The following is a 24,835-nucleotide window of genomic DNA, read 5'->3' as shown; positions in this document are numbered from 1 at the left end:
AGAGTGAAGGTTGGCTGATTTCATGGCATTGTCTACCTCATTGTCTACAGCACTAAAAAAATATATATGATCTGATTAATTTTCTGATCAGATAAGAAGGTATTCCATGTAATTGTATCTAGCTATGAAGTAATTTGTTTAGCTAGAGGAACTATCATAAGGTGATTAAGGTTTTAGCCATGCTTCTAAAAATAGCTTTCATTTAAGGCACAGAGTGGATTAGTGATATAAATTTAAGAAGTTATATTTCTTATAGTTTTATTTCTATATTAGTAATACTATTATATGTTTAAATTTCTGTGTTCCTTATAGAATAATTTTGCCAAAAACAAAATTTTAAATTTGACTTTAGTAAAAAGTGATATCTATCTAGACTCTAATCTGAGGAAATGCTATAAAGCTAGGAAATGTGATTTTAAAACATGTATGTCTAAGTTAAAAACATTTAAGCTAAAAACCTTAGTTCCATAAAGTAAAGAACTCAATTATCAAGCAAGCATGATCACCATCTAGGGCAGAATTTCCTGAACATTTTAGGAAAAGCCAATTTTGAAACTACATCAGCTAGTACATGATGACCACATATGAAAGATATAAAGAGCCCTCAGGAGAACCACTTTGCTACACTCAATTCAATAGCTACTAATTGAAAATGCCACACTGTTACCACACTTGTTTCAGGCTTGCTTCAGGTTGCTCCCTGGTCTCCCACTTGTCAACTGTCAACTCATTCCATTTCCCTAAGGCATAACACATAGTGGGTGTTCAATATATTTGTCAGTGCATAAACACAACTTTATATAGTCAGTATCAGTGAAAAAAATGGTCTAATAGCTTTCCCAGAAAATAGACTATCCCAATTTTCAAAATCAATAAAGTGTTAATAAGAACTAAATGAAAAGTAACATCTAGGAGAGTTTCTGAAAAGACAAATTGAAATTGCACAGATTCATTTGCCTTATATTTATCAATATGATGCTGCATGAAAAGTGTGCTTTTCCATGCACATTCATAAACAGTTTTTAATTTCACATAGTCCAGCAGGCTAGAGTACTTAGCATTTGTAAAACCAAATGCAAATGTAATCAGTAGTATGTTTATATATTTTCTAAACAGCTAGTACCAGTAATATTTTCAAAAGAGAGCTGCTCTTTAAGAAAAGATTTTGATAAATTATGAAGAGCAAGAGATGAGATTTGGAAATTGTATCTCAAAAAACAAGAGAGAGATAAATTACTTTCCATGAAATAAGAATAACCCATTTATTTATCTTGCTTTAATTTCATTTTCTTTGGGTGAAAAAGTGGACTGAAGAATGAGGAAAAATAAAAGATTAGGGAAAAAAGAGACATTAAGGGAGCAGAAATTGGGTAAAAGGCCAATAGGATTGGGTGGCCAAAAGAGCTTACAGGAACAGGAATGTTTGGCATATGATTTTTCCATTGTAGGTATGCAATGTTTGATGTATTCCTTTTCCCATGACCTGCAGATTAAAATTTCCTACATGCCACAGACTGGTATTTGTGGTTGGATTAAAGGAGGGAGTCAAGGAGAAAATTCTAAATCCCATGTTTGGGTTGATGCCAGAAATAGCCCTAATAATATGTCTGCTTCCCACAAAAATGTGCAGAAATCTAGATTGAGACTTGTCCTTCCACATGGCAAAGAATGAAGGTTCATTTTACTTTTTTCTGGATTTGAAGAAGATGGCAGGTTAGGAAGACCTCCAGAATACATAAACTGTTTTTTAGCCACTTGTGCTGACTGCAAAGTGTCATGAACAACAAAATAAATCATAAAACATAGATCATTATTTAATTATATAATAAGATCATTAAGTAAATAATCTGTTAAATTATAATGTCTAATTCATGGCTTGAATGAAGTTATTTATGAGATTTGTAATCCTGTAATCCCAAACACAACGAGAATCTGCTTAAGTAGAAGATTATTATAACTTCCCCCTCAGAGTTCATACACTTGGCCAACACTTCTAAAGTTCCTAAACATTTAGTAATGGCTGAAAACTGTGTCATTGGCAATCAGTATTTCAATATATGGTTGAATGAGCTGATTGACTAAATGAATAAAGGAACTAATGAGTGAAAACCAACTAAAGACGTTCGTGATCATTGCCTGTATAGAAATTTCTGTCAGCTCCCTGAGCTAATTTTCTGCATAAATGTGAATGCTTTTAACATTTTCTAACAAAGAAGGTATCTGAAACAATTTAGGCCATATCTGTATACATCTAGAGAATGACCTTAGTCACTGAAAACTGGTGCAATTCCAAAGTTCTAAAATGTGGGGGTTGATTAATTCTACCTGCCTGAGACTTTCTCAGAGCCATACTTTACAACAAAATTTTGTTTATAACTCTAAACACAATCAAAGTCTATTAGCATCATGAATCTTCTAAGACCACCATCAGAGCAGGTCAGAGCTTCCAGATCTTTGGGCCTCAGACCTGTACAGGAAATTCTGATACTTTGACTTGAGTTTCACTTGAAACTTTCAACCCATTAGGCCTACCTCCATGTCATCTTTGGTCACAGCCACACTTCGAAATTATCCCAATAATCTCTCTCTCTCATCCCACATTCTCCTCCCAACATTCTTCTGCACTTCTCATCTTTCTCCCCATTCATCTTCTCACTGCTTCCCTCTCTCCCTGACTTTGCCACCATTCTTCCTAGTGTCTTCATTATAAAGTTAGGAAACTCCTGATAGCCTCAGTCTCTCCCCAGAGCACTGTCCAATCTCCTAACAATATCACTCCACATACAGTAGTGGAATTTAGAAGGAAAAGGAATGGCAATCCTTACAATTATACATCTTCTTCCATGCATTAAAAAACCTCTCCTCTTTGAAGTGTATGTCATGTAAGCACACTGTCAAAATGGACTGCCTACTTGTCCATTTTGTCTGCTGACTTCTCTGTCATTGCCTCACATTCATCAAGGACTATGGCATTTGGCTTATTCATTCTTTCCAAGTTCTCTTATCGTATTGAACAACTTCAAGGTCAATGTAGGTGCTTCATGTAAGCCCTAGCCCTGCAGTTCTTTTACCCTATGTTATTTAAGTCACCCATTCCAATAGACATGTAGCAGACCCTATGATTATTTACCTTCTTATCTTTCTCCAGATGATAACTCAATTCTCACCTTCCTTTCATACCCTAGTCACTAAAAAGAGTGGCCTTTTATCCCTTGTTTAACCCCTCTATTTGGCTCCATCACTTTACCAAAATGTCCATCCCAAGGTCACAAGTAAACATCCTATAGCTGTATTAACTAAAAATTTTTAATGTGGATCTAAACCAATTAATCTCTTTACTTTTCAGTTTTCCCCCTAATCTCCTGTTTATTCCTTCTCAGTCTATTTTATGTTCATTATTTCCTCCAACCAAACCTTACATGTTGATATACCCAGGGTTGTATCCTCTTCCCCTTTCTCTTCTCAGGACATAAACCACCTGGTTGATCTCACCATCATTAAGATGTTTACAATCATCTATACATTATTAGCTCAGAAATCTTTATCTTCCATTCTAGTCTCACATATCCAGTTTTCTAGTGGTTATCTCTTTTTGACTTAATTGCAACTTGTCAAACTTTCACTATACATTCCTACCTCCTTTTATATTCCCTCAGTGAGTGGCACTAACATTTACCTAATCTCCCAAATTAGAAACATGAGAATCATTCCAGAACCACTTTTCTTCATCATTCTCACATATAATTAATCAACATCTTAAATTTCTTTTTTTTTTTTTTTTTGCGGTACGCAGGCCTCTCACTGTTGTGGCATTTCCCGTTGCGGAGCACAGGCTCCATACACGCAGGCTAAGTGGCCATGGCTCACGTGCCCAGCCACTCCGCGGCATGTGGGATCTTCCCGGACCGGGGCACGAACCCATGTCCCCTGCATCGGCAGGCGGACTCTCAACCACTGTGCCACCAGCGAAGCCCCTTAAATTTCTTGTATGTCCTGAATATCTCCTTATTCTGTCCCATGCTCTTCATCCATACAATGACTGACTTAATCAAGGACTCAATCTCTCACTGTAAGTACTACAGTTGTATCCTAATAGGTTTCCTTGCTTCTTTTCTCACTTATATCCCCCTCTAGTCCATTTCTACATGGCTGCCAGAGAGATTTTTCTAAAACACAAATATGATCCTGTCACCTTCCTGATTAAAATAATTCAACATCCATTATATGAGGCCTATCAACATCTCTAGTATGTTCCCTCACCCACTTTTCATTCCATTAATGCCAAATTACTATCACAGCTCTAGTTTTCAGAATGCTTCATGTTCTTTCCCTTCTAAGTCTTGCCAAATATTACCTCTACCTGAAATGTGTCTGTTTCAAAAATTATTCCTAACTATAACCAACAGAACTACTTTCATCCAGTTAAGCAAAAAGTGAATTTATTAATGAATACTAGAGAATTCACAGAATCTCTGGAAAACACAGAGAGTCAGACATGAAGCCAAAGCAGCCAAGAACAATGCCTAAGTTATATCACTGATCTGCCCCTAACTATCAGTGGACACATATATCAGAGCAAGGACACTGAACAAGGGACACTGCTGTTAGGACTTCTGTTTCTACTGCCTCTGAAGGTGGGGTGCCTCCCAGCATACTCTGTCACCTTCTCAGGAAATGGGCTCCATGCATGGCCTCTTTCCAATCAAAACTGCAGGCATGAATTCTAACTGGTGGTTTTAGATGATAACTCAGTTCTCTCCTTCCTTTTGCACAAGGGAGACAGGGAAACCAAATACTGGCTTCCACTTTAGGGAAGCATACTGTGGAAAATATATGTAAGAAGATATTCAAAAGAAGCTGAGTGGGCACAAAGTGTGGCATATATCATCTGTCCCTTTGTGCCTAATTCCTACTCATCCAACAAGAAGCATTCTGGAAATCATATCTTTGGGTAGACATTCCTGATTCTCTCAGTTTGGAGATCCCTCTTTTTTGTTTCCCTAAGTACTGTGTGTGCCTCTATAACAACATTTATACCACTGTTACATGGTTAGTTTTATAAACTTCTTCAGTTTATCTTTCTAGACTCTTCGGTTCCAGAGGCAACAATGAGTACCAGAATTAGCTTTAGAGTCAGACAGAACTAAGTATAAATCCTTTTGGGGGGCATTTACCCTCTAACCTCTGGAAAAAAGCCGGTTGTTTCATCTGTAAAATAGAAACAAGAATACCTAACATTTGATGTTGCTGTGGAGAATGAATGTTCATAAATTGCTTATCACAGCATCTGGTAACAGGAGCTCAATAAAAAAAAACTATATTTATTTTATCTCTATATCCTTCGACTTCTGCTTCTACCTAGGATAGAAAGCTGCAAAAATGTCACTTTCACCCTAACAAGAAAAAGCCAAATAATCAAAAAAATAAAATCATAACTTTTTCTGTGCAAGTCAGGGAACTTCTCATGGCATCCAAGTAAACTGAATTTGGAAAAAGGACAAATTCCTTCAGGGAGTGATGTGATACAGAAACAGTTTCACACACTTAGTACAGCAGAGAGGAGGTGACACTGTTCTTACCAACACAAGTGGGTAAGAAGAATTCAGCTTAAATGTCAAGACATTCTTAAAGGCCAAGTATTGGCTAGTAGGTCAGTTTGAAATAGCTGAGGACCCTGAACCACGAGAATTCAAACTTACTTGCAATCTCTTTCTCATGACCCTTCACTGAGTGCTCAGAAGAAAGATTGAGGCCAGGGTGGAAGACTCCTTTGGTGAAGCAGGTATGCATGAGGTGAATAGCACCTACTGCGGGACACTTAACATGTCCCGCATGACTTCCCAGACCCTTTTGTTCTACAAATCAAAAGTCTCAAGCTACTGGAGGAGGATTAGCAAATCCTTTTCTCTCCATCAAACAAAGAATTATTGCTTTTGGAGAAATAATTGAATAACTGAACTAACTGAAGCCCCCCTGAGGAGGCATAAGAAACTGTCATGGGCCCAAGATTCTACACCAACACTCTGCAGACATCTACTGCTACTGGCAAGAGGCAGGAATTTCTCACCCAAAATAGACTACAGCTTTGATTCTAAGAGATGGAAGGATAGGAATACTGAGAAAGTCTCACTCTCAATGCCAAAGTAATGCCTGCCTATGACTGATGCTAGACAAGCATAACAGAAAATCCTAGTTTGCTCCCATGACAAGCCTAGTACTGATTAACAAGCAACAGCTGTCTGCTACTGAGCAGAGGGATAAGAGTGTGGAGAGAGGTCTCTACAGTGGTAAAAGTGTGAAGGAATGGCTGAAAGCTTATGGGAGGAACAGGAACACTGAGAAAAACTCTCTTGCACCTCAGTCTCCACATTAAGCACAGGGTAACAGCAGCCCATAACTAGACGACTTCGAAACCTATGGTATACTGAAGGTAATGCTAACGACAACAAAATCCAGCACAACTCCTAATTAGATTTACTCAACACCCCCAAAACAAAGTCCTGACCAAAAAAAAAGAAGTGCCATTTACACATGTAAATATTACTTACTTCAGTCTCTCCTGTTCTTCTGCCTACAACTTCCAGTATTTAATCAAAAATTACAAGGCTCACACACAAATAAAGCCCATCATCAAGAAATAAACTAATAAACAGAACATACTCAGCTGCTGGAACTATAACACAGGGTCTTTAAATAAATGCATTAGGCAAAATTCTAAGATGGCCCCGATGAGGCAAGCTCTTGTATAATCTCAAGTGCAGGTCTTTGAATATGATACATTATATGGGAAAATGGATTTTTTTCAGATGTCATTAAGGTCCCTAACCAGTTGATTTCATCAAAAGGGAGTTTATTATGGGTGGGCCTGACCTAATAAAGTGAGTTCTTAAAAGGAGGCCTAGAGGTAAAAAAAGAAGAGAGATGCACTGCTGCTGGCCTGAAAGAATGCCATTTGTGAATAGCCATGTGGCAAGGAAATGAAGGGGCTTAAAATACATGAAAATGTAAAATTAATAACAATAATGACAAAGGAAGGGAGGGCAAAATTGAAAGTACACTATGTGAAGTTTCTTACACTGCACATGAAATACTATAATAGTATTTGAATGTAGATTTGATAAATTGAAGGCATATATTGTAAATCCTAGGTGAAACACTATGAAAAAAATTTACTTTTTAAAAAAATGTATAACTAATAAGCCATTACTGGAGCTGAAATTGAATTATAAAATATAATACAACAGAAGGCAGGAAAGGAAAATAAAAAGGAACAAAGAACCAATCAACAAATAGAAAACAGCTAGCAAGATGATAAATTTAAATATGACCATGCTAATATTTATAGCCAATGTGAATGGTCTAAATATATCCATTAAAGGTAGAGAGAGATTGGGGATCAGAGGAAAAAGCAATACTCAGCATTATACTATCTATACACAGCTATATACAAGAAAACCACTTAAAATATAACCATAACCACAAATATAATAATTGACACATTAAAAATGCTGATTCAAATTACTGAGTGAATGAATGGAATTTATAATTGCCAGAAAAATATAGCGTATGAAAAATAAAATGGTGAGTACAGAATCAGATCAACATCATGGACATGTACATATCTAAAAAAAGTTTGCCTAAAATTTAAGGTGGTTCACAAACACCCCTTGAAATCTATCTACGTAAGCCCCTAGCTCTCCATGGATTTACAAGCTCAACAGTAATTTCAAAGTCTACTTCTTAGTTACAATAAATGAGATAAAGAACAAAGGCTCTCAATTCATTCATATAGTTTATTCTCTGTACTTGTGCTATGGATCAAGAATTCTAAAATTCTGTTATACAATAAATAGTAGAAAAATTATTTAAGCCTAATTTTTTATTTTTTAACTTTTTTTAAAAATTGAGGTATAGTTAATGTACAATATTGCATAAGTTTCAAATGTACAACAAAGTGATTCACAATTTTTAAAAATTGTATTCCATAGTTCATATAAACTGTTGGCTATATTCCTGTGATATACAATATATCCTTCTGTTCTTTTTGATGACAGCCATTCTAACAGATATGAGGTGATATCTTATCATGGTTTTTATTTGCATTTCTCTGATGATTGATGATGTTGAGGATCTTTTCATGTGTCTTTTGGCCATCTGTGTGTCTTCTTTGGAAAAATGTCTACTCAGGTCTTCTACCCATCTTGTAATCAGCTTGTTTGGGTTTTTTTTGATGTGGAGTTTAAAGCCTTTTATATATTTTGGATATTAACCTCTTATTGGTCATTTCATTTGCAAATATTTTCTCCCATTCAGTATGTCTTTTTGTTTTCTCAATGGTTTCCTTTGCTGTGCAACAGCTTTTAAATTTCATTAGGTCCCATTTGTTTATTTTTGCTTTTATTTCATTGCTTTAGGGGACAGATCCAAAAATAATATTGCTACAATTTATGTCAAAGACAGTTCTGCCTGTGATTTCTTCTAGGAATTTTATGTTTTCTGATCTTACATTTAGGTCATTAATCCATTTTCAGTTTATTTTTGTGTATGGTGCTAGAGAATGTTCTAATTTCATTATGTTACACGTAGCTGTCCAGTTTTCCCAGCACCACTTATTGAAGAGACTGTCTCTCCATTGTATATTCTTGCCTCCATTGTCATAGATTAATTGACCATAACTGTGTGGGTTTATTTCTGGGCTTTCTATCCTGTTCCATTGATCTTTGTGTCTTTCTTTGTGCCAGTACCATACTATCTTGATTACTGTAGCTTTGTAGTTTAATCTGAAGTTAGGAGCATGATTCCTTCATCTCTGTTGTTCTTTCTCAAGATTGTTTTGGCTATCCGGGGTCTTTTGTGTTTCCACACAAATTTCAAAATTATTTGTTCTAGTTCTGTGAAAAATGCCATTGGTAACTTGATTGGGATTGAATCTGTAGATTGCGTTGGGTAGTATGGCTATTTTAACAATATTTATTCTTTCAACCCATGAACATATCTCCAATTTCTTCCATCAGTGTCTTATAGTTTTCAGAATACAGGTCTTCTACCTCCTGAGGCAAGTTTATTTCTAGGAATCTTCTTCTGTTTGATGTGATTGTAAATGGGATTGTTTCCTTAATTTCTCTTTCTGAGAGTTTGTTATTAGCATATAGAAATGCAACAGATTTCTGTATATTAATTTTGTGTCCTGCAACTTTACTGAATTCATTGATGAGCTCTAATAGTTTTCTGATGGTGTCTTCAGGATTTTCTATGTATAGAATCATGTCATCTGCAAAGAGTGACAGTTTTACATCTTTCTTTTTAATTTGTATATTTTTATATCTTTTTCTTGTCTGATTGCTATGGCTAAGACTCCCAAATCTATATTCAGTAAAAGTGTCAAGAGTGAGCATCTTTGTCTTGTTCCTGACCTTAGAGGAAATGCTTTCAGGTTTTCCCCATTGAGTATGATATTAGTTGTGAGCTTGTCATATATGACCTTTATTATGTTGAGGTATGTTCCCTCTATGCCCACTTTCTGGAGAGTTTTTATAAATGGATGTTGAATTTTGTCAAAAGCTTTTTCTGAATCTCTTGATATGATCATATGGTTTTTATTCTTCAATTTCTTAATGTGGTGTGTCACATTGATTTGCAGATATTAAGTCATTCTTGCATCTCTAGGTTAAATCTCCCTTAAGCATGGTGTATGATCCTTTAAATGTATTGTTGGATTCTGTTTGCTATATTTTGTTGAGGATTTTTGCATCTATGTTCATCAGTAAATTAGTCTGAAATTTTCTTTTTGTGTGTGTGATATCTTTGGTTTTGGTATCAAGGTGATGCTGGCCTCATAGAATGAATTGGGAAGCATTTTGGGGTAACAGTTTGAGAAGAATATGTGTTATCACTTCTCTAAATGTTTGGTAGAATTCACCTCTGAAGTTATCTGGTCCTGGACTTTTGTTCGTTAGGAGTTTTTTTTTTTTTTTTTTTTTTTTTTTTTTTAATTGCTGACTGAATTTCATTACTAGTAATTGGTCTTTGAAGTTTGTACATTTCTAGGAATTTTTCCATTTCTTCTAGCATTATTCATCTTATTGATATATAGTTGTTCATTGTAATCTCTTATGATCTGTTGTATTTCTTTGGTATCTGCTGTAACTACACCTTTCTCATTTCTAATTTTATTGATTTGGGCCCTCTCTCTTTTTTCTTGATGAGTCTGGCTTAAGGTTTATCAATTTTGTTTATCTTTTCGAAGAACCAATTCTTAGTTTCATTGATCTTTTCTTTTTTTTTTTTAGTCTCTATTTCATTTACTATTGCTCTGATCTTTTTTTTGTGTGTGTGGTACACAGGCCTCTCACTGTTGTGGCCTCTCCCGTTGCAGAGCACAGGCTCCAGATGCGCAGGCTCAGCGGCCATGACTCACGGGTGTGGCATGTGGGATCCTCCCAAACCGGGGCACGAACCCGTGTCCCCTGAATCGGCAGGCAGACTCTCAACCACTGCGCCACCAGGGAAGCCCTCTGATCTTTATGATTCCTTTCCTTTTACCAACTTTGGGCCTTATTTTTTTCTAGTTCCTTTAGGTGTAAGGTTAAGTTGTTTATTTGAGTTTTTCTTGTTTCCTGGGGTAAGCTTGTATCTCTATAAACTTCCCTCTTAGAACTGCTTTTGCTGCATCCCATGGATTTTGGATCATGTTTTTGTTTTCATTTATATCTAGTTTTTTAAAATTTCCTCTTTGATGTCTTCAGTGATCTGTTGGTTGTTTTGTAGAATATTATTTAGCTTCCAAGAGTTTTGTGGGGGTTTTTTGCAGTTTTTTTTCTTGTAGTTGATTTCTAGTTTGATATGATTTCAATTTTCTTAAATTTACCAAGGCTTGTTTTGTGATCTAGCATGTGATCTATACTGGAGAATGTTCCATATGCACTTGAGAAGAACATGTATTCTGCTCCTTTTGGATGGAATGTTCTATATGTATCTACTAAGTCCATTTGTCTAATGTGTCATTTAAAGCCAGTGTTTCCTTATTGATTTTCTCTCTGAATGATTCGTCCATTAATGTAAGTGGGGTGTTAAAGTCCCCTATAATTATTGTGTTACTGTCAATTTCTCGCTTTATGTCCATTAATATTTGCTTTATGTATTGAAGTGCTCATATGTTCGGTCCATATATATTTACAATTGTTATATCTTCTTCTTGTATCGATCCCATGATCATTATGTAATGTTCTTCTTTGTCTCTTATAACAGTCTTATTTTAACATCTATTTTGTCTGAGACAAGTATTGCTACTCCAGCATTCTTTTGATTTCCATTTGCATGGAATATCTTTTTCCACTTCCTTACTTTCAGTCTGTGTGTGTCTTTAGATATGAAGTGAGTCTCTTGTAGGCAACACAGATATGAGTCTTGTTTTTATATCCATTCAATCACTCTGTCTTTTGATTGTAGCATTAAGTCCATTTACATTTAAAGTAATTATTGATATGTATGTTCTTATTGCCATTTTTTTAATTGTTTTGGGGGTTTTATAGGTCCTTTTTGTTTCTTCTTCTTGTATTCTCTTCTCTTGTGATTTCATGACTATCTTTAGTGTTATGTCTGGATTCCTTTTTCTTTTCTGTGTAGTATCTATTATAGATTTTTGGTTTGTGGTTACCATGAGGTTATATATAACTATATATATAACTATATAACTATATAACTATATATATATATGATTGTTTTAAGTTGCTTATCTCTTAATTTCAAAAGCATTTTTAACAACCCTGTCTTTGTACTCTTCTCCCCTAACATTTACTGTTTTTGATAGTGTGATTTACATCTAATTGTTTTGTATATCACTTAACTGCTTATTGTGAATACAGATGATTTTACTACTTTTAACCTTCCCACTAGATTTGTGCATGGATGTTTTCTTACCTTTACTGTATATTTGCTTTTACTGATGTGATTTTTCCTTTCATAATTTTCACGTTTCTAGTTGTGGTCTTTTCTTTTTCACTTAGACAAGTTCCTTTAACTTTTCTTGTAAAGTGGTTGTAGTGCTGAACTCTTTTAGCTTTTGCTTGTCTATAAAGCTTTTGATTTCTCCATGAAATCTGAAGGAGAGCCTTGCTGGGTAGAGTATTCTTGATTATAGGTTTTTCCCTTTCATCACTTTAAATATTTCATGCCATTCTCTTCAGACCTGCAGTTTTTTTGTTTTTTGTTTTTTTTTTTTTGTGGTACACGGGCCTCTCACTGTTGTGGCCTCTCCCATTGCGGAGCACAGGCTCCGGACGCGCAGGCTCAGCGGCCATGGCTCACGGGCCCAGCAGGTCTGCGGCATGTGGGAATCTTCCCGGACCGGGGCACAAACCCATGTCCCCTGCATCGGCAGGCGGACCCTCAACCACTGCGCCACCAGGGAAGCCCCCTTGCTGCTTTTAATATTGTTTATCTTTAATTTTTGTCATTTTGATTACAATGTGTCTTGGTGTAGTTCTCTTTTGGTTAATCCTATATGGAACTCTCTGTGCTTCCTGGACTTGTATGACTGTTTCCTTTCCCAGTTTAGGGAAGTTTTCAGCTATTAAATATGTTCTCAGCCACTTTCTCTTTCTCTTCTCCTACTGGGACCCCTATAATTCAAATATTAGTGTGTTTGATGTTGTCCTAGAGGTGTCTTACACTGTCCTCATTTCTTTTCATTCTTTTTTATTGTTTCTGTCTAGCATCAGTGGTTTCCACTACTCTGTCTTCTGTCTTGCTGATCTGCTCCTCTGTACCATTTAGTCTACTGTCCTTTTAGTGTATTTTAGTGTATTTTTCATTTCAGTTATTGTATTCTTCATCTGTTTTATTGTTATTTATATTTTCTCTTTGTTAAAAACTTCCAACTTCTCACTCTATGCATCCATTCTCCTCCCAAGTTACCTGATCATCTTTTATAATCACTACTCTGAACTCTTTCTTTGGTAGATTGCTTATCTCCATTTCACTTAGTTCTTCTGGGGTTTTATCTTTTTCCTTTATTTGGAACATGTTCCTCTGTCACCTCATTTTGCCTAAGTTGCTGTTTTTCTTTTTATGTATCTGGTAGGTTGTTTACATTTCCCAACCTTGGAAAAGTGACTTTTTGTAGGAGACGTCCTATGCATCCTTATGCATCCGTCCACTCTCATCACTTGAGCTATATGCTCTAGGGATTCCTCCTATGAGAGCTGCATGTATTCTTCTGCTGGTTGTGGTGGGGAGCAGATCCACAGACTGTGGAGCTGTTGTTTTCTTATGACTGGTATCTTCCCCCTGGTAGTTGAGGCTTGTCTAGAAGCTAGAGACTCTAGGGCTGTTGCTCACCCACTAATGGGAAAGCCATTTCCTGGGGCTAGTGCTGGCCTAGTGGCAGGCAGAGCTGGGTCCTGGAGTCTGATTGCAGCACCCAGGGATCCCTGAGTTGATGTTAGATCACTGGTGAGTAGGGCATGTTTCTGACACAGTTGGGTGTGGGTTCTGGGGTGTCCTGAAGCTTGTGGTGGCCTGCTAGTGTGTAGGGCCAGGGCCCAACCCATCTCAGTACAGGATCTGGCCTGCTGGTTGAAGGGAGGACAGGTCCAGAGACTGTGGAGCTGTTGTTTTCTCACAACTGGTGTCTGCCCCCTGGTAGGTGAGGCTTGTCTAGAAGCTAGTACAGGCTCTCTGGAGGGCAGGGCTATGTATATAAGCCTGATTTTTACATAATGGTATGATATTGTGGTTTATAATAAATATATATTTTGTCATCATCCCCATTTCTGGCATGGGGTTCCTGAAACCCTTGTAATTTGCTGAGTGATAGGGGTGGCTTTTATTTTAATGACGAGACTCTGTGTGGGCTCCTGGATGGCCATTCACCAGAAACACCAAACCATTATTTGAAGCTTAGAATTTTCAGCCCCACCCCTTATTCTCTTGAGAAGGGAGAAGAGCTGAAAATGGAGTTAATAGTCCATCGTGTCTGTGTGATAACTCCTCCATAAAAATCCCAAAAGTATGGTGTTTGGAAAGCTTCCAGTTCTGTGAACATCCATTTACTGAGAGGGTGATGCACCTTCCACAAGGGCAGAAGCTTTTGTACTCAGGACCCTCCCAGACCTTGTCCTTTGTATCTCTTTATCTGGTTGTTCATCTGTATTCTTTATCATATCCTTTAATAAGCTGGTTAAGTGTTTCCCTGAGGTCTGTGAGCTGCTCAGCAAATTATTAAATCCAATGAGGAGCAGGTAATGGGAAGCTCTCATTTGTAGCCAAGTCTGACAGAAGTTGTGGGTAACTTGGGACTTCCCTGGTGACACAGTAGTTAAGAATCCACCTGCCAATGCAGGGGACATGGGTTCGAGCCCTGGTCTGGGAAGATCCCACATGCCACAGAGTAACTAAGCCCACGCACCACAACTACTGAGCTTACGCTCTAGAGCCTGTGAGCCACAACTACTGAGCCCATGTGGCACAACTACTGAAGCCTGCATACCTAGAGCCCATGCTCTGCAACAAGAGAAGCCACCCCAATGAGAAGCCTGCACACTGCAACAAAGAGTAGCCCCCACTCACTGCAACTAGAGAAAGCCCACGTGCAGCAATGAAGACCCAATGGAGCCAAAATAAAAAGAAGTTGTGAATAACTTGGGAACCTACTATTTGCCACTGGCATCTGAAGTGGGGTGGGAACAGTCTTACGGGACAGAAACATTAAATTACAATTTTGAATTAAATTATAGGACACCAGCTGGTGTTGTGTAGGATTGCTTGGTGTTGGGGAAAAAAATCCCCACATAGTTGGCGACCAGAAGTGTCAGAAGTGAAGTGTTCTGTGTGAGGAGTAAGAGGGACACATAGAAGGAAGACTGCTAAGTTTTTCTAACGCAATGGTTGTAAGTTTCAGTTAAGTATTACCAGTTTAAGTTCACTCATCAGAAAGCAATTTGTAGTGGGTATAAACAGTAAGAATATGTTACGTCTTTAAATGTTACGTCTTTAAATCTAACTCCTTTTCCAAGGCCAATATTAGAGTGAGACCAGTGAGACAACTGCTTTAAGAGCAAAAATTAAGGGGAAATCAAATAACTCAGTAATCAAGTTAAATAATATTTTATTGCAATATTCTTTTAAAAATCAAAATTGCCACAAAACAATTTGATAAAACATCAAAATTTTAAACAAAGATAATATTCAGAGAGCTCCATGTCAAGCCATATGAGACTGTGAAGTAAAAGAAAAAATGTCCCTATATAAGTTTTTTGTTTGTAATGGTTAGCTTTTATTATAGAATATTAAGGTAGTTGAAAAAATATTGAAAATTTAAAAAATAGATGTATTAAACCAACAATATTATTTTAGGTTTAAATATTTTATTTATATCAAAACAAAATGTATTACTTTTTTTTTTTTTTTTTTTGCTGTACGTGGGCCTCTCACTGTTGTGGCCTCTCCTGTTGTGAAACACAGGCTCCGGACGCGCAGGCTCAGCAGCCTTGGCTCACGGGCCCAGCCGCTCCGCGGCATGTGGGACCTTCCCAGACCAGGGCACAAACCTGTGTCCCCTGCATCAGCAGGCGGACTCCCAACCACTGCGCCACCAGGGAAGCCCCTGTATTACGTTTTTACTTTCTTGGCTTTAATCAAACTCATAGTACTTTCAAAATTAACTTATCTTCTTTTCAATTGAGAGAATTGACATTTTTGACACTTTTTTAAAATAAGTAAACATCTTCAATAATTTTTAATTAACTTCAGCTTACTGAAACTTCTTTTGCAAGGTAGCAAGGTACCATTTGTTTTACTATGTCAATTTTTAAGTTTTCAAAATTTCATATTTTGTTTATCAAGAGTTTTGCATGAATTTTTAAAAATTATTTTTAAAATTAATTTATTTTATTTTTGGCTGTGTTGGGTCTTCATCGCTGTGCGCAGGCTTTCTCTAGTTGTGGTGAGCGGGGGCTACTCTTCGTTGCGGTGCGTGGGCTTCTCACTGTGGTAGCTTCTCTTGTTGTGGAGCACAGGTTCTAGGCACACGGGCTTCAGTAGTTGCAGCACACGGGCTCAGTAGTTGTGGCTCTCAGGTTCTAGAGCACAGGCTCAGTAGTTGGGGCACATGGGCTTAGTTGCTCCACGGCATGTGGGATCTTCCCGGACCAGAGCTCAAACCTGTGTCCCCTGCATTGGCAGGCGGATTCTTAACCACTGTGCCACCAGGGAAGCCCTGCATGAATTAAAAAAATAAAATACTGCATTAAAATAAATTTATCTATTACTTAGTTTTTTGGTGTGCCATTAAATTTTGCACCATACCAAGTGCCACATCCCGTGCTCCAGCCATAGAAAATCACTTGTCCACACCTAAGCATGACAAGAGTTAATCTTCTGAGTCTTTGTCCATGCAGTACCCTCTGACTGAAAGCTCTACTCTGCTCTGTTTTTGCCTTTGGTAACAAAATCTACCTAGTACCCACCCCTTTTAGGAAACTTCCTGAATACCACTCTTAAGAAAAACTGATCACTCCCTTCCTCAGGCCCCACTAAATCTTGTACATGCTTCTATCAGATTACTTATCATCTGTCTACTCCAAATGTATTCATTGCTACACATTCAAGGGTAGGAACTGTCTCATACAATTTTGTAACATTTGTGCCAGCACAGGTGCTCAGGAACACTTCATAAATATTGAATGGAGGGAAAGAAAAAGGGGGAGGAAATGAGGGAGAGAATGGTGTAAGAGAAGAAAGTTGTCTAATAAATATGGGGATATATGTATACATACAGCTGATTCACTTTGTTGTACAGTAGAAACTAACACAACATTGTAAAGCATTTATACTCCAATAAAGATGTGAAAAAAAATATTGCATACTTGGTCCTGAGTTGATTTAAGGCTGAGGAAATATTGGTTTGTTATAGTTTGATAAAGGGAGTGGCTGGGGCATATAGACTCAAGATTGGTTGGTTTGCATATGAAATGCATGCTGCAGGCTATCTCTAAGAATTGGCTAGTCCTGAGAGGAGCAGTCTCTACCTAGTCAGAGAGGCCACAAATTGACCCTGCGATGAATGTATGCCAAATAGACAAATGCAGAATCTAGGAAAGCACAGAACAGGGAGAAATTTGCTGATTCATAAAATTGAAAATTCAGAATTAGCCTCAATATCAGGAGAGGTTTGATTCAACAGTTCAAGTGATCTCATCAAGGGCTCAACTTTACCCTCTCATTTATATCTTCCCTGATAAGCTCTATACAGAGACTTGCCAACTGTGCCACTCAATATAGCAAAATGGTTTTATACATTTCCAGATATCTCATCTCCATGGGAAGCTAAGATGTCAAGGGGAAGAGTGAACGTTTCTTTCTTAGAAGTTTCAACAAATACCTTCTTCTGTTTCATTGGCTCTGAATGAGTTATCTGCCTGTCTCTGAACCAACCTTGTAGCAAGAGAATGGAATGTAGGGATAGGCTTGCACACATCATACCCCACTCCTAGAGCTTGTGGTCAAGTCAACCTTCCTTGGACTGTGAAGATGGGAAACGTAGTGATTTCTAGAAGAAAATCTATAAACCCAGGAAGAGGACATGAATTCTGACATACAAAACAAAAATGCCTGTTAGTCAGAATTTTTCATATTTCTGGTACCAGTACGTATATCACAGTAGCAAAAGATGCCAGATTCCTCTTTCTTTCAGGACAGAAAAGCATGACTTTACCTGGTAGTAACTCAAACTATCTGGGAATGTTTAGAAAACACACACACAATTTATTAATGTGTATTTTAACAAGTAGAGAAGACAGATACTACCAATACCATTTTGGTTAAACTGAAGCGTTACTCTTACTAAAGCAGTCTTTCACATCTTGGCCCACATCAAAAGTGCTAAAATTTTATCGAATTATGGTTTTCTCCAGACATATGCCCAGGAATGGGATTGCAGGAACATATGGTAGCTCTATTCCTTTTTTTTTAAGGGACCTCCATACTGCTCTCCATAATAGCTGTACCAACAATGGGAATGTTTCCTTTTTCTCCACACCCTCTCCAGCATTTATTTGTAGACTTTTTGATGATGGCCATTCTGACCAGTGTGAGGTGATACCTCACTGTAGTTTCGATTTGTATTTCTCTAATAATTAGTGATGCTGAGCATGTTTTCATATGCTTTTTGGCCATCTGTATGTCTTCTCTGAAGAAATGTCTATTTAGATCTTCTGCCCATTTTTTGATTGAGTTGTTTTTTCAATATTGAGCTGTATAAGATGTTTGTATATTTTGGAGATTAATCCCTTGTCGGTCACATTGTTTTAAATATTTTCTCCCATTCTGTAGCTTGTCTTTTCATTTTGTTTATGGTTATCTTTGCTGTGCAAAAGCTTTTAAGTTTAATTAGGTCCCATTTGTTTATTTTTGTTTTTATTTCCATTACTCTAGGAAACAAATCCAAAAGAATATTGCTGTGATTTATGTCAAAGAGTATTCTGCCTACATTTTCCTCTAGGAGCTTTATAGTATCTGGCTTTACATTCAGGTCGTTAATCCATTTTGAGTTAAGTTTTGTTCATGATGCTAGAGAATGTTCTAATTTTATTCTTTTACATGTAGCTGTCCAGTTTTCCCAACACTACTTATTGAAGAGACTGTCTTTTCTCCATTGTATATTCTTGCCTCCTTTGTCATAGATTAGTTGACCATAGGTGTGTAGGTTTATTTCTGGGCTTTCTACCCTGTTGCGTTTTTGTGCACCCAATGTTCATAGCAGCACTATTTACAATAGCCAAGACATGGAAGCAACATAAGTGTCTATCAACAGATGAATGGATAAAGAAGATGTTGTATATATACAATGGAATATTACTCAGCCATAAAAAAGTGAAATAATGCTATATGCATTGACATGGATGGACTAAGAAATTATCATACTAAGTAAGCCAAAGATAAATATCATATTATATTGTTTATATGTGGAATCTAAAAAATATGATACAAATGAACTTATTTACAAAACAGAAATAGACTCAGAGATATAGAAAACAAACTGATAGTTACCAAAGGGGAAAGGGAGGGAAGGATAAATTAGGAGTCTGTGATTAAAATATAAACACTACTATATATAAAATAGATAACCAACAAGGACCAATTGTATACACAGGGAACTATACTTAGTATCTTATAATAACTTATAATGAAAGGAACTATAAAAAGGGAATATATATATATATATATATGTATAATTGAATCACTTTGCTGTACACCTGAAACTAACACAACATTGTAAATCAACGATATTTCAATAAAAATTTTTTTAAGCACTAACATTTTAGCAGCCCACTTGGAGTAAACTGGAAGCTATTTAGAGGCATTTATGTGGGACTTGGTGAAAAACCTTAACTCTATTTTTTTCTATATTACATAATTGATAAGAAATAAGAATACAAAGCATTAGTGAATAAATCTGTCCATGCTTTCAAATCAGATATTTTCCAAATAAATTTACTGTGAAACATGAGCTTAGTTCTGTAGCCATACCTTTTGTTTTAAATCAGGTTGTATACTTAAATGCCTACCCACAATTCTCAACAAAGGAGAGACAACCTCTTTAAATCCTTAATGGTTGACATCAACCAGAAACGCTATTTGTACTAGTGATTTTTTTAAAAAGTTTAAACCATTTTTACAACCATTCAAAAATTTACAACAAATAAAATTATATTTAAAGGATACAACAAATCTTCCCTTTCTTTTGTCAACAAATATAATGTTGAAAGTTCTTGATAAATGTGAATAGATTTGAATCCAATAAAACTTTTTGTATGAATTATTTTAAAATGATGAAATTTTGATGAATGCACATGCTTTATTGGAGCAGTCACCCTGAAGCTCACTTGGATGCCATTGAAGAGTATATGTGACACAAAGGGATGGAAGAATCTGCCAAATATATATAAGGACAGAGATTCTTTGCTGCTACAGCCAAGAGCTCTGCTTTGTAAAGTCTCTCTCCCTTCTCCACTTCCCACCCATAGATACCACGGCAAAACCTTGGGTGAGGTACAGTGACCCTTGAGCATGCCTCCTGCAGATTTAGGTGTCCCTTGTTCATAATGGGCAGTGGCACATTCTTCAGTTGGCTACTAAAATGGATATCCAGAGGACAATCCTTGGCCCCTTGGCCTTGCACTAGGGGCAGAGCAACAGGTACCAGGTAAATCAGAGGGAACTATGGGACTTGCTCTCAGAAGTGTCCCTGACAAGACAACCCCTAGTTTGAGGCCATTCACCACCATCCTCAGGGCTGAGGTACACCTGGAATCCATTCATGAATACCTATTAGGGACCTTTGCCCTAAAAGTACAATTACAATGCCAAATGCTAAGAACAACCTACATTATATCTTCCTAAATCCTGCTAACAAATAAAATAGTAACACTGGGGGAGATGGTACTTACAGCAAAGATTGCTGTTCTTCCACATCATCTATTTTCTCCTTCAAGAATAACTGAACCTGAATCATTGATTTTTATCTGGGCACAAAACTCATTTTCCAACTTCCCTCTGTGGCTATGATTTTGTCCCTTAACTTTCACTTAAAAAACTGGATGCCTCCTAAGGACATAGTTTCCTCTGAAGCCCTCTCAAAAGAAGTCTCTTTCTTTTCTCCTATTGGATCTGAAGGTGATACATGCTATCCTTGCTCCTTATTGCTGCTGCCAGATCATTATTCCTCTCTTCTTTCTAAAAATCCAGCTCCGTTGAAGGACTTGCCTTACATCTATTATTTCCATTTATTGCAGTCATCTACCATATTCCTGGTCATTTCTCATTCATTAGAGATTTTAGTCCCTGACTTTCTGCCCATCTCTTTACCTACATTCGTATCACTATTTTTGGTGATTTCAGTATGCACATAGAGAATTAATCTAAACCTTGGCCTCACTGGTCCTTGCACACATTGCCTCCATGGTCCTGTTTCCAACACATGAGGCAGCCACTAACAGTCATGCAGTCTGTGAAATACACATTAGTGAGGCTACAATAAACACTACATCCTACAATGAGACTACAGTAGTCCCCCGAGAGACAGACAGAAGTTGGTCCTTCATAATGCTGATGAACTGCCAAACTAAACAGCTCTGGAATCATCTAACCTTGGACTTTGTTTTGTGAAATCATAAATTCCCTTATAGTTTGAGCCATTTAGAGTTGGTCTTTTCTTTAACTGTATCCAAAGGTATCCTAAATAGTACAAGCACAGGTGTAACAGATGTATATCACCTATTATTAAGTAATGTCCAGATCTGCATCAAAACAAATCAAAACATCTACAAGGAGAATGAATGATTGGAAGGAGTAGTGCATTAATCCAAGTGAAACAGTGATGGGTTTGGGATAGTATGGTGACAGCAGAAATGGAAAGAAGGGAACAGAATGAAAAATTATTTAGAGGTAAAATCTATAAGACAACTGTGATTGATTGGACTTCTGTGTGAAAAACAGGGTTTACTCAAAGAAAAATGCCAAGTTTCTAGCTTGAACTCCTAGGAGGAGGGTGTTATTATTTGTTGACCTCTTGAACAGTTGAGGAAGACCAGGTTTGCAGTAGATCAAGAGTTCAATTTTAGATGCACTGAATTTGAGGTGTCTGTGAAACATCTGAACAGAACAGAGGAGAAATCTGGGCAAGAGATTGAACTTTGAGAGTCAGTATATATTCAATAGATAGTAATTGAAGACATTGAAATGTCTGAGCATCTGGGTAGAAAATATAGACCTGTAGCTTCCAAACTTTACTGCACATGAGAATCACCTGAAGAACTTATTTAAAACACAGATTGCTGGACCCCACCCCAGAGGTCCTGATTCAGTGGGTGTAATGATTAGTTTTATATGTCAACTTGGCTAGGCTCTAGTACCTGTTATTTAATCAAACACTAATGTGGGGGTTTCTGTGAAGGTATTTTCTGGATGTTGTCAACATCTATAATCAGTTGACTTTAAGTAAGGGAAATAACCCTCAATAAAATGAGTGGGCCTCGTCCAATCAGTTGAAAGGCCTTAAGGGCAAAAACTGAGATTCCCCAGAGAAGAAATTCTATCTCAAGACTGACACATCAATTCCTGCCTGAGTTTCTCACCTGCCCCTGCACTAGAAATTCTGGACTTGCCAGTCTCCACAATTGCATGAGCGAATTCTTTAAAAAAATACATACCCTGTTGGTCTTGGTTTTCTGGAGAACCCTGGTAAGTACAGTAGGTCTGAGTGCAGGGCCCCAGAATTTGTAAATATTTCTAACAGTTTCACAAGTAATATTGATGCTGCTGGCTCAGGGGCTACACTTTGAGAACCACTGATGTAGAATAAAAAGATCATAGTGCTGAGTCTTAAAAAATTTGACATTTAAAAGATGGGAAAAGATGCCAGGAACTGGCAAAAGACAGAGAAAAGCAATGGTCAGATATAGAACAGTGAATCAAGAGTGTGACCAGAGAAGCCAAATGAAGAATGGAAGAATGGGGACTTCCCTGGTGGCACAGTAGTTAAGCATCTGCCTGCCAATGCAGGGGACGTGGGTTCTATCTCTGGTCTGGGAAGATCCCACATGCCACAGAGCAACTAAGCCCATGCTCCACAACTACTGAGCCTGTTCTCTAGAGCCCACGAGCCACAACTACTGAGGTGCACATGCTTAGAGGCCATGCTCCACAACAAGAGAAGCCACCACAATGACAAGCCCATGCACTGCAACTAGAGAAAGCCTGTGCACAGCAACAAAGACCACGTGCAGCCAAAAATAAATAAGTAAATATATAAGTTTATATTAAAAAAAAAGAATGTAAGAAAGGAGTGGTCACCTGGTTTGGATAATATTGAAAGCTCAAGTGAGATAAAGAATGGGGAGTTGAGTCAGGCAGAGTCAGAAAGGAAAAAGTCAGAAAGCTTTGGCTGTGAAAGGCATTGAGGGGAGATGGACATCTAGAAATTATTCATTTATTCAGTCACTTTTATGTATTAATTGTATTTATTTATTTATTTATTTATTTATTTATTTATTTATTGTGGTACACGGGCCTCTCACTGTTGTGGCCTCTCACTGTTGTGGCCTCTCGCATTGCGGAGCACAGGCTCCGGATGCGCAGGCTCAGCGGCCATGGCTCACGGACCCAGCCGCTCCGCGGCATGTGGGATCTTCCTGGACCGGGGCACGAACCCGCGTCCCCTGCATCAGCAGGCAGACTCTCAACCTCTGCACCACCAGGGAAGCCCATGTATTAATTTTAAATGGTAGAGAGTAGAGCACATTTATGTAATGATGCAAAGTAGCATATATAAAGACTGAGGTTGAAAATACAGGAAAAGAGATAGCTTGTGTGTGTCTGAAAAAGCAGAAGGAATGAGATCAACACCAAGAGGATACAAGAAAATATTCTCTTTTAATAAAAGTTCAGACTACCTCTGGACTGTTTATTGAAATGATATGCTGAACTATACAGAATTGCCAATATTTAAGCACTTTTTACTTATAAGTATAACAATTTCATAGGTTCAAGTAATAATTAAATATAATAACTGGCCTTTACTGAGTACTATATGACAGTTAATTCTGATATTTAGGATTTAATCTTTACAACAACCCTGTGAAGTATTAACCATTCTACATAAAAAGAATATGAGTCACTGAGAAATTAGATATTTTATCCAAAATTATAGAGTTGGTAATTGGAGAATCTAAATTTAAAATCAAATATTCTTATTACAGACCCTGGACCCTTAATCACTGCTTGATATATGATCATACTGTCCTTGTTCTAAAAGGAAGAAAATTAGGAAAAGAATAAGTGTAGATATGTAACTCTGGTGTCCATAAGTTCAATAAGTTACTGTCTGGTGGCTTCTAATTCCTTAAAGTTAAGGTTATCCACTGAACATAAAGGGAGAGGCAAAGGAAGGTCCGAGCTTTCCTGTGGGAAACCTCTTGAAATCATGTGTATTAGTTTTCTAGGGCTGCTTTAACAAGTAATCACAAGCTGGTGACTTCATACAACAAAAATTTATTCTCTCACAATTCAGGAATCCAGAAGTCTGACATCAGGGTGTCAACAGGGCTACTTCTTTCTGGAGGTTGAAAGAGAATCTGTTCCATGCCTTTCTCCTAGCTTCTGATAGTTACCAACAAGGGTGTTCCTTGGTTTATAGCTGCATCACTCCACTCTCTGTCTCCATCGTCACATGTCTTTCCCTATGTGTATTCTCATCTCCAAATCTTGCACTCTCATAAAGACACCAGTCATTGGATTTAGGGTCCACCTTAATCCAATATAACCTCATCTTAACTTGATTACATCTGCAAACACTCTACTTCCCAAAAATGTTACATTCGCAAGTACCTGTCAGGACTTCAACATATCTTTTTGAGAGACACAGTTCAACCCACAGCACATGGTTTTGAAGAATGGAAGAGCGTGCATTCTAAAGAACCAAAGCAATATTGTCAAGTGCTGTTGAGAGCCAAGATGGGGCTGTGAATTTAAAGTAACACCAATCTGCCTGGGAACAAGAATGAAATGGTGGTCATAGAATATGAGCTGGGAAAGAACAGATGAGAGAGGAGAAATTGGAAAGGGCACTGGACTACAAGTCCTGAGAATGAAAAAGAACTTGCAGCAAGCTGGGAGGTTTTGGAATTGTAGTCACTGAGCTGGTGTTTGAATTCATTATCATGGAGGAACAGGGTGGCTTAGCCCAGAAGAATATTGTGGGACAGAATGGGTGTTTGAGGTGAAGTGGAAGAGGTGGAACTGGTTATGAGGACACAGAACTCAGTGGTCAAAGCTTTCA

The 24,835-nt window shown here is 37.4% G+C and overlaps 1 protein-coding gene across 3 annotated transcripts in view; it reads right to left on the bottom strand.

The window, feature by feature from the left end:
- Positions 1 to 15,200: 15,200 nt before the first annotated feature.
- Positions 15,201 to 24,835, bottom strand: part of MSANTD4 (Myb/SANT DNA binding domain containing 4 with coiled-coils) — a 39,820-nt gene continuing 30,185 nt past the window's right edge. For all 3 annotated transcript variants that reach the window (XM_082843785.1, XM_082843784.1, XM_082843786.1), the window contains one exon: positions 15,201 to 16,216. The gene's annotated coding sequence lies outside the window, so the exon portion shown is untranslated. The remainder of the gene's footprint in view (positions 16,217 to 24,835) is intronic.

The sequence above is a fragment of the Leucopleurus acutus genome (assembly GCF_964270905.1).
Source record: "Leucopleurus acutus genome assembly, chromosome: 8".
Lineage (NCBI taxonomy): Eukaryota > Metazoa > Chordata > Mammalia > Artiodactyla > Delphinidae > Leucopleurus > Leucopleurus acutus.
Note: the sequence above shows the minus strand (reverse complement) of the source record. Positions and strands in the feature narration are given on the sequence as shown.